The sequence below is a fragment of the Zootermopsis nevadensis genome, unplaced genomic scaffold, assembly GCF_977971745.1.
Source record: "Zootermopsis nevadensis isolate Lab colony 2312 unplaced genomic scaffold, Znev_1.0 Znev_ptg000029l, whole genome shotgun sequence".
Lineage (NCBI taxonomy): Eukaryota > Metazoa > Arthropoda > Insecta > Blattodea > Termopsidae > Zootermopsis > Zootermopsis nevadensis.
This window is the reverse complement of record NW_028259161.1, coordinates 1,897,271-1,911,978: the sequence shown is the minus strand read 5'-3', so window position 1 is coordinate 1,911,978 and position 14,708 is coordinate 1,897,271. Positions and strand designations below refer to the sequence as shown.

At 43.2% G+C, this 14,708-nt stretch overlaps 1 protein-coding gene across 2 annotated transcripts in view; it reads right to left on the bottom strand.

The window, feature by feature from the left end:
* Dg (Dystroglycan) overlaps positions 1 to 14,708 on the bottom strand; it is a 103,547-nt gene that overhangs the window by 62,107 nt on the left and 26,732 nt on the right. Inside the window, exon 1 of one of the 2 annotated variants that reach the window (XM_087358073.1) lies at positions 2,447 to 2,474. The exons of the other annotated variant lie outside the window; for it this stretch is intronic. The gene's annotated coding sequence lies outside the window, so the exon portion shown is untranslated. Of the gene's footprint in view, positions 1 to 2,446; positions 2,475 to 14,708 lie in introns of those variants that run through there. 2 annotated transcript variants of the gene reach the window in all.

Below are 14,708 nucleotides of genomic sequence, written 5' to 3'. Positions count from 1 at the left end.
ACAGAAACCATAACTGAATGTATTTAATGAGCAAGGGGTACGTAAAAAGCAGCTGTTAAATATTTTACGACAGACAAACGATATGCCCAAGAGAATACCAGACAGCCATTTGGTTGAAGACCTCTGGACTTATCCAGCCCGAAAGTTATGAAACTGTAATGGCGGTGCTACCAGATTTCTGCGTTTCGCCTAGCAACAAGAGGCGGCAGATGGCATTCATAGGGCTTGATGTCAAGTGTCCGCATTTCGATTCCAGTCCTTAGGACTGCACAGGGTTCAGCGTGCGCTGTGGTACAACGTTCACACCGCATGAAAATTAAGACTCAACTGCTTCCCGGTCGAGGCACAGAATTTTTATCTGTCAACGACTAAGCCCGTAGCTCGATTTTGACCAAACTCTGTGCGAGATATGAATTTGCACCTCTAGTCCTTTGCCGGCGGAAACTACCGACCACTTTGCGGGTCAAGGTCGAGAGCAATATCAACTGCAGTTACGTTCCTGTAAGCCAACAGGTGCATTAGAAAATAGGTTTAGCTGCAAGTTTTAGAAATCTATTCATAGGCCGTCCTGCCCGCAGCATTAGACAGGAGACAGCGTGCAGAGTTACCGCTGTGAGCAAAGCCCGATCGTCAAGTGAGTGGACCAGTCAGCCAGTCAACTAATTGGCAACACGACCCCACTGATTGATCATTAACATCAAAAATAACTGAAAATCCAAATAACCTCAAGCAGTGATCACACTACACGTCGCCGTGACCAGACAAAATACTTCATAAATGGGGTTCGGAGGTTAATTATATGTGCCCTTGTCACTAAGTATAACTTCGGCGTATAAGAGACGTGAAGGACGTCGCGAAGAAGTGGTTAGCACTCTTACTTTGAATTCGGAGAGTGCCGGGTTCAAACCTCTTCCTGAAGACCGGCAATCGTAGCCGAGTTAGTTCGTAGTTTTAATCAGACTCACCACCCAAATGCACGTAGAAGTACATTAAATAGGCCACGACTTTTCTTCCACGTCCTTCCCAATTCATGATTCGCCCTCAACCTGGTCATTCGGAAGTGTCCAACAGACCAACAACCTGTGTGTAATTGACGGACGTAAAATAACAAGTTTACCCCAGGCTTAAGTATCGCCACATAATTGCATATGCGCGACGTCGAGAGAAAACTCCATGCATTCCAGACGTCAACATTAAACGTAGGAACAGTGGCAAGCCTCGTGCCCTGATCGTTTTGCCAGGGTTTGACCCCCCCCCCCCCCCACAAACCCAGGGCAAATCTGAATGGAGGCTGGGTGGGCCCCGGACACAGTGTGGACATGGTAGGGAACGAAAAAATCTATGGAAATTTTCCAACCAGAAATCGAACCACGGCAATCCAACACAGTACAGCGTATAATGCCAAGAAACACAAACACCTATGAGCTTCGGAAACTCTCTTTAAATACGGAGGAAAATTATACAGACACATCTATGATAACTGCGTAGCAAGACGTATATGGTCTGTGTTCTTATTGCGTAACATCAGCAAACGGTTCGTGGTGTGATGTGATAAGAACCTAGCTCCAAATGTGTTAATTTTTTTGTAAACATTCCATTTATAGAATGGCGACGGACGATACATCCTTGTACGATCACAGGGCCAGTTTCGAGGAACTCTGATATAAATTCCTATTCAATTGTTAAACATACGGCAGAGAGAAACCTTTAAAATGCCTCTGCTCCACATCTCATCTCATTTCATTACTTTCCCTCATGATTTACCGACTTCCTCCCCTTTTCCTTCGTCCCAACATATTTTCTTGTTACCTTTCTTATCAGAATTTTCTTTCCTCATTTTCCTTCTATCCGTCCCACTTTCATTGCCTGCTGCTATGAATATTAAATAACTAACACAAGCGGCCAGTTCTTAAAATGGGCAACATTTCAGTTACGGTCTGTAAAACGATACGAACTTCACAATATCACACGCACAAAAGAGTGGAGTTCTGAGGGCTTTCGGACAAGTCGTTCAGGATTCTTTTGTTAACTGTCAGTCCATTGTTTCTTAACCCATCTAAACAGGGATAAACAAGGAAAGGTTACACCAATTCACAGAAACTCGTTTTCCTGAAATTGCTGGAAGGGACCAGCCTGTTGGAAAAATAAACTCTAAACTTTACTTTTTATATATTTCGGAGTAAATAAAATAAACTGGCTTGTCGAAAGTGGTAACAAATTAACAAATACTTCCGCGGGCCTGGTTACAAGTGGCCTCAGGTCGATGTGGCGTCCGAACCGCCAGATGAACCACGCTGACTTAGACTACGCATTTTAAATTCCTGGCTTATTTTTTGGCATTAAAACGCGGAGTTTGAACGGCGTCTCAGACGGAAGTTGAGAGTGACGAAGCACACACATCAGAAAGCTGTAACCTATGAATCTACAGAACACGCATTTCTCTCACCCGAAAATCTCGTAGCCCGACGTACGACATTCTCTGCACACTGGTATGGCCTTACCTGAAACAAGAGAAAGAAGTTAGTATTCAATATTTTAAATACAAATATCAACTGGACATAACATCATAATTTCACCAGAAGTGGGGTTTTCCATCACAACTCTCTGGGGTACACCTAACTTCCCAACCTACGGGTGCCGGGGAGTCCACAACATAATGAAGCTTTACTACTAATTTCTCATACGTTTTTACTGTGTACTGCTTTTGGCAGCATTTGGATATTTTCCGCATGTTTTTTTGCACAGACTTCAGACTTTGAATTTATTTAGCTGGATGCTGGGGTTTTAATTAAGTATCACTGGCTGTTTACCTATTAACACAAATAAACTAATGAATACTCAGATCCACACAAAACTTCACATTGTAATTAACTTAATTAAAAGTGTGTTGAAAAACATGATTACAAATAAAAGTCAAAGCACAGGAAAACGAGTCAATTTTTTTTCAATTTCATCACACGGAGAAAACCAAAAAACAAGAAACGTACGTACTAGAAGAGTCGTAACGAAAGAGCTTTGCCCTGAACAAGCAGACGCATCCACCATGGCGGACTCGGCTCCGCTCTACAGAAATGACTGACACCCACCGAGCGCTATAAATTACGTAGAGACAAACAACAAGGACGCAGGACACGCCCCTGCCATACCGCGAAAGAAACAGCTCGTTATAGTAAGGGATGAATTAACAAATGCTCACAGATTCGAAAATATATTTTATCTAAAAATTAAACGTGTCAATCCAAACGCTAGGGTCACCAGTTCGAATGCCGCTCGCGGCATGGATACATGCTCGTCAGTGTTGTACAGTGCCGGATTGTGTTGGCCCCGCCTGAGCAGTCGCAACAAGCGATTAAATGGTTGTTATGAATCGTAGCGGGCGAGAGGGCTTCCTTCTTGGTAGCTCAACAATTATTCAATGAAAAATATCAGATACCGATAAACAAAGCTCACTGACACATTCATTAATACCAAGAATAGTCCTTTAGCATGGCACAAAGCTTTGGATTGAACAAATGAACAACAAATAAGCAAATGCATATGAAACGGAAGCGCGCAGAATGTATATAACTCCATTAATATTTTTAAATGGTGGTTATTCTGAAAACAGGTTTCCCTGAAGAAGGTATTTTATTTGCGTTTTTCGGTTTATTACTATCACCATCATCATTGTCTAACTGTAAAGTTCTCTACATTTCTTTCCATTTGATGGTGATTGTGTGTTGTACGCTTTTGTTACCGGTAATATTGACACACAGTAATGGCGTTTAATCCTCCTCCTGTCCGTCAAGGAAAGAAGAGAGAACACAGGGAGACGTTCACATCCGACTGGGGTATCTAACCCACTAAACAAATACTGCTTAAATATTCTTTCGCATGAAAATCCTCTTCCTTCCAAGTGTTTCAAATTTAAATTCCAGAGTAAACAGTGAGCTGTGAGTCATATAGTAATATTGTATTGTCACAATTAGAATGCATGACGCATGAAAGCACAGATCAATGGCCCTGTAACTAGACACAGGAATGACCAAAACACAGCTTGCCTTTTTATTTAACGACGCTTGCAACCGCGAAGATTAAACGTCGGATGCGACATATGACCAGTGAATAATGAAACTGAAATGACGTAACATTCAGTCATCCTGGAACAACTCCAGCCGCTCTCCTGGAATTCACATTCTTTGCTTTTAACATTCGCATCTGAAACGACGTCATTAAAAATCCGTCCAAAACCACACGCCCGGTTCGAACCCGGTTTGTCAAGGAGACATCTAACGGCGAAAAATGTAGGACGATATTCGTGAAGGTTGGTTACCCCTCAGTCGGCAGGCAAGTCTGTCTGTCTCTGGGCTGCAGCTCATCTGCTTGCCTACTGGCTGTGCCAGAGAGACCTTTCCTAGTTGTCACTCGCATCTTAGGAGACAAGAGGACAGAGTATGAATACACAGTGTTGATAAGCACGCAGAGGCGGAATGGACCGAATACAAAAAGTCAGACCGCTCCCTCACCATTATCAAATAACAAATTCAAAGCCAAAAGCAAACAGACCTTTCAACTTTTATAGCTAAAAATAAATCGAAATGCAGTAAACCATTTTTAAACTTTCAACAAACAAACAAACACGCTTGTATTCTTCGATTTTCTTACATTCTGCAAACACCCGTCTTTTGAACATAATTGAATTCTGCTCGAAACAGACACGTAAAAACAGCAACGTTTGCCACTCCATGTTCGGGGCTGACGATGGAGGCAGCACTAACAACCAAAACAATGGCACAACCAAGGCGCAACACCTCACCTCAGCGCGAAAACCTCAAATACTTTAACAAACCTGGCTGAGACAACCATTTCATTTCTTCTCAGTGGATTATAATGTGGCCTGTTGTAAACCAGAACTCGAGACGAAATAATCTTTCAAACACAAGGCAGAGCTGAATAAAATTTACTCTCAACGACCGACCGATCAATGCTGATGGTATGAATTCGACTCAAGTACCTCAAGATAAAAAAAAACTCAACTGGCGGGCTTTAGTTGTAGCGAGGATGAACCTCGAAGCCGTCTGCAGCTGGAACTGTTATCTTCGTTGGCAGAACTTAGGCCCACAGATTACCAGATACATAGGGAACAGGCTTTAGATTATGAGGAACGTGACGTCAGCGGACGACTGGATGGGCACACATCGTATCACTTTGTAGCAGCCTGATAAGACCAAGACGTGTCTGAAAGGGCTTCCAGGCTGGTGAGAACTGATTGCGGGCTTTTAACACTGTTTCAGCCCGTGGAAGTTCTTCAGTAAAACCAATAAGACGCATTTCTCACCACTTTACAAAAAAAAATGGCCTTCATTTACGGTAATGGACTCTCCGTAAAAGCCTTTCAGCGAGTAATTTCATTTAGGAAATTGCATATAATCCTCAACAAAGGGCTTAAACATTATCATGCCAGGCTTAAATCTCCACTGTAGACGACATTCACGGCCCAATGAAACCGAGAATTTCATTAATAAAAGCACAATTCAGCACGCCGCCACGCCACGGTCCAAATTCCCTAACACCGCACATGGTGTTATGAAAGAGTTTAATACACTCCAACTTTAAACAAAGAAATTTTCTCCTCGAAACTATCTGGATTATGCACATACCCCATTACTTAATCCTGATACATGTAACACTGTGGAGCCGTAAACTTTCTCCACACAAACGTGTGACTAAATAATCATGTTCTTTTAAATTTCAAGAACCATCCAAATATTTTGAATTTCAAGAGGACCCCCAACAAGGTGCCGGAGTGGACGAGAAGAAGACAAGAGTGCCATGGTTGTTACGGAATCCAGGATGCAATGGCAGGTGGAGGGCAGTGGCGATTGCGAATCGAAGGTCCTTCAGTGACAGACACGTGCACACAAACAGTTGTATTAGAATCAGCCTCGACATCAAGAGACCGCGGTCTGATCACCCCTAGAAACTGTACCTGGACCTGTGGTCTGACATCATGCAACGTCAGTGTGCATGGCTTTAGTCCTTCCGGGCCAAAACTGAGAACAAATTAAAGCACGAACTTCAGAAGTCATGGCTAAAATATCCAGCTGTCTGCATGACTCCAGAAAAACGCAAGTCATGGGACCGGTGACGAACACACCTTTAGACTCGGGCTAAAGACATTAAATAATCAATATATAATACGGTAAAACTACAGGAGACTTCAGTACGGACAAGGCTAACATTCGAAACGAATACCTTCGTCTACAACATTATCACTGCAAGACAACGCAAAGAGTACACCCGCTACACCATATCATACGAGTATATTTATTACTCGTCACGAATGGCCGGAACATCGAACCACATCATCACAAATATTATGCGGAAAGAACAAAAATCCAAAAACAGCGTTACCATGTCAACGGCCAACCCTTCATCCATCGAGCGTCTTCCTCGTAACACTTTAACATGTTTGTCCTACAATTTATCTAATTTAAGTCATGCATCGTTCAGCAACTGAAAACACGTTTTCCTCATAAGCGTACTCTCTACTTGTTATATCTGCCCACTAAGCTCGGTTGTTTACAGAAACCTCTCCTTTTTTAGTCATGAGTTCAGAATACATCAAGCGATTACTAACAGAGGCCAAGGCGACAGGGCAGTGCGTGAACACTGTTCTTATACCAGTCAGGGCGAAATGAGTTAAGCAGAAGCGAGGAACAAAAAGTAACTTCTAAACTTAACAAAACCCAAGACAGGAATTGTTATTGGGTCAAATACTCGCGTTCCTGCTATTGCCAACTTCTTCCTTACAGACACATTGGCATCCAATATAGAAATCAATAGTTAAAATACTTCCCTCCCAAACAGAAAACCGAAAAATTGTTGTTAAAGCCAACTCCTAGAACAGCATTAACAATGTCTTCTTCCTGTTCAGTGATCCTGAGAGAAGAAACGCAGAGATAGAAGGATTAGATTTTCTTGAGACCCCAACAGTCGTTCGGCAACCCAAGAAATTCCCCACATTTTATGGCACCAGGAAAGAGTCATTACAGTGTACACAAAAGCCCAACACCATCCCCAATCCAAAGCCAAATACATGAACTTTACAATTTCCCATTCACATTTTCAAGATTCATTTTCATATCAACGACCCGCCCCCCATAAAAATCTATTTTGTAAGCATTCGTCATCTCTCCCATGCGTGCTACCTGACACGCCAACCCCATTCTCCTTGATTTGGCCATCCCAAGAACATCTGGTGACGTGAACAAATTACGAATCTCTTCATGCAATCTTCTCCAGCCCCTGTCCATTCATGCCTCTCACATCCAATTTTCCTCAGCACCTGGACCTGTGTTCTTCCTTCTCACAGCGATTAAAATTAAGGGGAATAATACACCGGGCACATACCACGTAAAGATAAAGCAATAAGACATACACTTGGTCGAAAAACAGCTAAAAAGACTATTTGATAATTTAAGTCTGTCGCTGCAAGGCAGAGGAAAACGTCATTCAAGGCTTTTCAGCTTAGAAACCAGATGTAAAAAAATTAATAATTTCAGAATGAAAGTAATGCTTCCATGGCGATTTCAATAAATCGTCGTCATGTAACACCTCGTGATCCGCGAGTCCATAAGAACGGAAGAATATGGCGGCCCTAGGTCTTGAACAAATTGAATGACAACCCGTTTCTAGCCGCCGCACGGTCTGAGCTACTGAACAAGGATCGTTACATGAACTATAATTAGTTCAGACGAAACTCTCACAAGTCTTCGAGGCACTAACTACAGTTAAACTGATGACACCGTTAAGCACGCGTTGCGTACGAAGGTCTGCATTTAGAAATGAAAGTGATTCGAGCACGCAGTACATTCCGTTACAGGTAAGTGACTCGAAGGAACATGACAAATAGTGAAGATAAGGCCTTCCAGTGTTGATGTTCAACTCTGCACTGTGCAAAGTACGCTTCATGACTGAAGAGGAGAAAACCATTCGTGCACGTGTTCCTCGTGACAGGAGTTCCGCGAAAGTTTATACAGTCATCGCATTTATACCGACCCACGTAGATGGAGCCTTTTTCCGGAACGGACTCAATTCTTAAATATTATTCAGACGAGCTTCGGCTTCGAAGTGTTAACTGCGGAACACGCATTTTAAAATGGCATTGCGGGCTGCAGAGCAGGGGTCTTGTTCATAAGGGGCAAAAACGCTCTAAAAAATGGGCCAAGTCCAATAACACTTATGGGTAATTGAGTGGATGGACTTGAACTGGCCACAACAGGAGCAATTGTTGGTACAAAGAAAACCATTAAATTACAAGGCCCACACAACACGAAGTTCGGAGTCTTTTATTATTGTAAAAATAGAAGAGAAAAACATATTCGTTCAACTGAGCGAGATGTGAAAGCTTGCCACACAATCAATAGAGCTGAACAATAGGTCCTGCCGTTGAACCGCCGGCAGGAATAATTTAGCATGTCACACCGAAACCGCTCTTTCCATAAGTTTTGTTTAGGGTCATTATAACCTCATTTCTGCAAAAAGTTTTATATTGGAAAGTGACGGTCACGTGTGATAATGACCTTGACCCCCGCACGTGGATTTCAATTACCGGTGCAACTCAAGCCAAGAATACTGATTAAAAAGTCTGCCAAAGATAAACCAGAAAACTTGTTTGAACCAACTGTCGTCCAGTCTCCTCGGGCATGTGACGAGACGGCACCTTGACTAGGTCACTTCCATCTCCTTCCCATTTCACACCATTCACAATCCTCCTTCAACTTAATGCCGTATAATGCGGTTCAGACGGCGATGTTAAACCGTATGTCCGGTAAGATATTTCCAAGCAACGCTGCGTACGAGCCCTTTCAAAGATGGGGAAAAACCCGCACGACAAGTCCCACAATTTGCGCTATTCACCATACGAGTTACTGAACCAAGTTATCCCGGAATGAGCGGGGTTCGATTCCTGCCTGACAGGGACAGAAACTTCTTCATCATCGTCACTCTGTACCGACAAACAGGCGATAACCAGCCTATCAAATGTATATGGGTGGTCTTTCTTCGGGGTTAAAGCTGCCGGAGCATGGAGCTGACCTCCCACTTCCACCTACAGCACAGGCTAAAATGCGTGACGAATTTACATCCACTGTAAAATATTTGAAGCTTTCACGGCGACTGAATACAATGACGTCTTCTCGGGCGATGAGCCAGCATGTGTGAGAATACCGTTTCGGATACTGTTTGGGTCTGCATCGTCAGGATTTATGAGCATCATTCTCCAAAACGCGCAACTCCATTCCAACACGGCTGATCGCCCGAGATGACTTCATGTGGTGCTTTAATACTGGGGTCACAATGAAATATCATACACGTTTGTATAGGAGGCCGGTTTAGCGCCAGTGTCGTTTAGATCATGCATTCAACGCCGAAAGTTGTTTAAAAAATAAAATTGCAAATATTGATGGAAGGCGCTGACTTCTTGTCTCATATCAAACCGCGACAAACCAACTGTAGCGCCATAATTAATTTACTGTGACTAGGTTCAGCCGCTGCAGGAAGCTATTTCACCGACTTCGTCCGGTGAACGCTCTCTCGAGATGCACAATCGCGGCCTCTGGCTTCAGTAACACCCTCCTAGAACTTGATTTATGTTTCTACTTTCTCTGAAACGCAGAACCCCAAAGAACTGCAAATGGAAAAACTCTCTCCAAACCACGAAAGATTTAGAACTCAATTTCAAGCCGTTTCTCAGACCCGCCACTTCGAATTCGGGGCAGGAAAATTTGTGGTGCTTCTATCTCAGATACAGATAAGGTAACTACAGACCGAAGGTAGAGTTCAGTAGAATTATGTTCGCTATGATTACAGTCAACTGTTTCTTTGTGACGTAATTGCAGTCGTGGGCCATCAAACATGCAACCGAACCAAACTGCACGACGTACTATGAGACGCGTAAAAATCATTTCGGAAGTAAATGAATCGCCGTGACAGATATGCAACTAGCACGGCACAACTGATGCCAGACGCCTGTGGCACACTACACAGAACTTGAATACAGCGAAGAAGAAACGCTGTTTCCGCGTGTGCTGGAAAGATTTAAGCCTTGAAATTTTGCTTAAAGTCTTGAAGCGACTGTAACGCCTGTATTTCCAATTATAAAGACATACAAAACGTTACATGAAACATATTCAGAATGGTCGAGAAATATCGTCTCTGTTTTCAAAGAAACAAGTTAGAACACGGCCAATCTGTTAATCGCGATGCACTTATCAAGGCAGATATCAAGGAAACTGTGTCAAAGGAAACTGACAAGCTAGCGACAAACACCCATTTTTATTAAGTACGTAACTCAAAGAATGAAATTTGAGGCTCTCTCACGGCGGTGAAGATGTCTGTTTAGCCCCGAAGATAGAGACAGTAAAATGAATTCTTCTCGGGTTACCAGCCATGTCAGGTGCTTGAATGTGTACTTCAGTACCCTGAGGGCGAGGGCGAAGATGGCTCTCAAAACGCTGGTGTTTTCACCTTTCAACTACCGGACACGACTGGTTGCAGGAGAATAATTCATTGAACTTAGGCGCCGTGAAACCTTCAGATCATACACAGAAGCCAGTTATGCATCTCCCACTTACAAGTTTACTCGACGCCTCAGCTAGACGACCACAATGGACACCCAGAAATACATCGACAGCTGAAGAACTGATTCGCATGCCGCCACGACGATCAGCAACTCATAAACTGCGCATTAATCTGGAAAACTGGCGCGGACAATGCGTCAGAGCACAGTATTAGGCGGGCGGGGAGAATGATCGAAGCGAATTTAGAGCGGTTATGTTGCAGATGGTTTGAAAAAGCCACTTCTAACGAACTTCTAAAACAGCTTACGACAACACAGCAAATTATATACACGTACACGCGTTATATAATCTATTACAACGAGCAACAAAGAAATGCGAACGACAAAGTGTCGACAATTGTTTCTCATTTAAGAATTCCAAGATCACACACGTAAAGAAGTAGGCCTGCAGTTGCCATGACAACACTGAGTACTAAAACACTTCAATCTCAGCACCAAAACACAACACGCACGACGAAGTATCTCTCGTACGCGTCATCATGCTCAGATTTGCATATCCCACCCAAGACGAATCGTTATGCAGAAATAAAGGGAATTTTACATTCAACAGAACGAGTTGCCACGCAACAATACATTTCTCACTCTCTTCAACAATTCGCTTGAAAAGTAACTGATGAATGCTGAATTGTGCGCAAAAGCTCACAGCACGAAACAAATAGGCCGAGACGTCATCCCTTTCATTACTTCCGTACAAAACAGAACAACTGAACAGAAAGGTGTCGCATGAGCGTCTTTACCCCCACCTCCCAGACAGACGCGGGGGGTGGGGGGGGGGGGGCAATTACCACATGAAAGCCCGCCATCTGCTCAACGGATCCGCGCACTTCGGCAGACAATACCAGTGAGGTCAAAGCAGTTCACAGTGAAGTCAGGGTTGAACACTGAATATCAGCAGCTCCCATTCATGATTCGTAGGTTACAAATGAAATGAGACTTGTTTTTGATCGCCGTCCAAGCACAGTTTTCAATTTCGTTGCCACATAACAAAACTTGTTCCTTTGTTCCAGCTGTAGGCAAATTTTAAACCAAAATTACAATCAATAGAAGAAACCAAAAATAAACTCAACTGTTTAATAATGAAGGCACAAAACATGGAGTTCAGGCAATCAAAGACAGGCGAAACAAAACATATACGACAATATAACAATGGCAACTTTCAAGCCACAAACATGGCAGCTGTCTGAGGGGGGGAGTAAAAATACGAGGCTGGTTCCAAATAAGCAAACACCCCGGAGCCCGAACGTCAGAAAATAAACACCGTATTTTTAACTTTCCAGTGCACTGTACTTTCCTCCCGCTGACTACATAAACCAAAGGAAGACCTGTGGACTCATCTGTGTTCCACGCAACGATTCATAAGGTCAGTCATTTAACTATGCTGTATCATCTCGAAATGTTTACTATTGAATTCACACTCTTGCTATAATAATCCACAGTGAACGAACAGCCAAGACCAATATACACCTGAAAAGATTAGGGGAAAATACTAAACAAAACAGGAACCCGTTAACTGGGCATTCAATGACGTCTTTAAACTGCACGGCGCAGCATCTGTATGCTCAAGAAATTCTCAACTTTTATTGAGGTAGCAAATCATTAACCCGCCCACTACTGGACTCTTATCTTGTTGAAGAGAACGTAGTATGAAGTTTTTAACATGTACTTTCCCTCACCTTCCCTTTTCTTTCTTAAATTCAAATGTTGTCCTCGGAGTCTTGCTCTCCAGTGCCCTCCGTGTGTTCGGAAACCAAAGCAAACAGCCGCGTGTTTGTAAACACTCTGTACACATGTGCGTTCTCGCCGCTGATTGGGGTGCTTTGAGAAGTCGGGGGTAGTGACAGAGGGAAACGGCGATCCACGAGGGAGATCTGTGTAGTCTGTCCCCAACATCCTCCACTCGCATCGAAACTTTAGAGCCAAGGGTAAACGCAGCGCTGAATTTCGCATCGCCTTATTCTAACATCTTACCCCACGACACTTAACATGTGCTCCGTGTTTATAAACTGGGTGTGTACATGTTATTATTATGCCCTTGTCCGGGGATTGGGGCAAACTGGGCGAGTTCTAGAATATATTCCGACGACTTACCCCCTAGACATTGGAGGGGTGATCGACATCACTACGATGATCGCGTCTGACGTTCAGGGTGACTGATATAGTGCATATAGAGTTGCCCAAGTTTTGTCCCGGTTAAAAGAATACCACATCGAAAAATTTGGACAGGAACTTCTTGGAAAATAAAGAAAGCCAAGGCTTCACAATTTGCACTTTTAACCTAATGGAAGACTGATTAAATCACGAAGGATAAGATAGAAAGGGAATGCAGCACAGATAACGGGGCAGAAAAACGCTTCAAAAATATTGAACCGAAAAACAGAGGGTAAACTCACTCGGGCCCCTACACGTATGTGGGAGAACAGTATTAAAAAGACACGGTTACACATAAGGCGGAGAATTTTTTGATCAGCTAAGTAACTAATAGCTTTGAGAAAGATCTGGACCATAGGCAAGGTCGATAATTAGATGGGACGACAACAATGAGCCGGATATTTGATGATGTAGGTTATGAGGATGGGACTAACTCAGGATCGTGTTTTAACCGTGTAACCTGCATTAATAGCGTTAAACCTTCGGGTCATACTACCCGAGAGTTAGATATATGTTAATTTATTATAGGTCCTATGTAGTTTAGGAGAAGTTACTACTATTTAACGACGTTGATTTATATGCTTAGATGATGGATTTTAGCGTTCAGGCAGAATGTTTTCTCTGGCCTTTTATACTTGGCCATTCACGAGAGTTTTCCATGAAAGTTCATGAAATCATCAGTTACTGACCTTCACATTTTAAGATAAATCTAGAACTGCCAACCGGATGTACTGTATAAATAAATGAATTACTTAACCGCATGGAACCAGAGGAATACTTGAGAGCTGACAGTCGCTCAGCTAGTCAAGAATTTCTCATCTATTTATGAAACCCTTTAGTTCATTATAGTGTTCACAACAGCCCGCCACTGGTCCATACCCTGAGACATCTTAACCCAGTCTACACGTGATTTCTTTGCAATATACACAGCAAAATGCAGAGAGCTACATAAATTATGCAGCTTTCCAACAGAAATTCCACAGACGTCGTCGCCACAATAGCAATTTTGCAACAAAACGAGGTCGACCGACCATCAAATGCCTTTGGGTTCTCTGCTACAGGTTGCAATTAACAGCACGCAAGTAAATGGCAACAACGCGCCACCCTCTCCGATATTTATAGCAACCCTTGAACACCCTCACTACGCGTTTTTCTCAGACAATGGGCAGAGAGCAGCTTAAAAACCGAAACAATTCAGTTGTTCCTAACATAATGACGGTCTTCTATACAGTTTGCTTCCTCCCACGCACAGCACAGGCGGCCGAAACAAGAAACGCATACAGATATCGCGTGAGGATATACAAAGGGCCGACGCTTGGAAGAAAAGATTCTCTGGATCGTCAAGATCGGGGACCAACTCAGGAACGGGTTCAAGGCATTAAATCATCGCATTCACTCAAGAGAAGTTGCAAGTTATTAGAGTTGCGATGGCTGAGGGTTTCCAAGACAGCTTTAATCTGTCATCTACTCCGTGTGATCTGTCTGCTTCCGCCCTTCCCCAATGTTCGACATTTTGTCAGTCATCAAATATTAACACAGAGGGATGATTTAGGGGTAGCAAACATGCCCCCCCCCTCGCCACTACATCACAGATACAGCCGCGCAGTGTATTATCCCCCACGAATGGTAATTACATCCCTACGACAGAAGCCAAACGAAGAGCAAAGCCCTGACATCTGCTCGCCAGACGTTGGTACAGACACAAAGGCCCTTTAAGAATGAGCAAAGTACTTCGGCGACGTCTGTAACCACAGCTCTCTTCAGAAAAGAAGCTGCGTATGGCCGTGACAAAGTGAGTAATTAAACGTCATCTGTGGGACGAAGGAACCTCGAGTCACTAAGCAGGTAACGTTCAAAACCATGGTGACACCACTAAAAAGGCATGAGTGGTGATTTATTAAAGGAAAATGTCTAAAGAGCTGCAACACAATGACTTGAG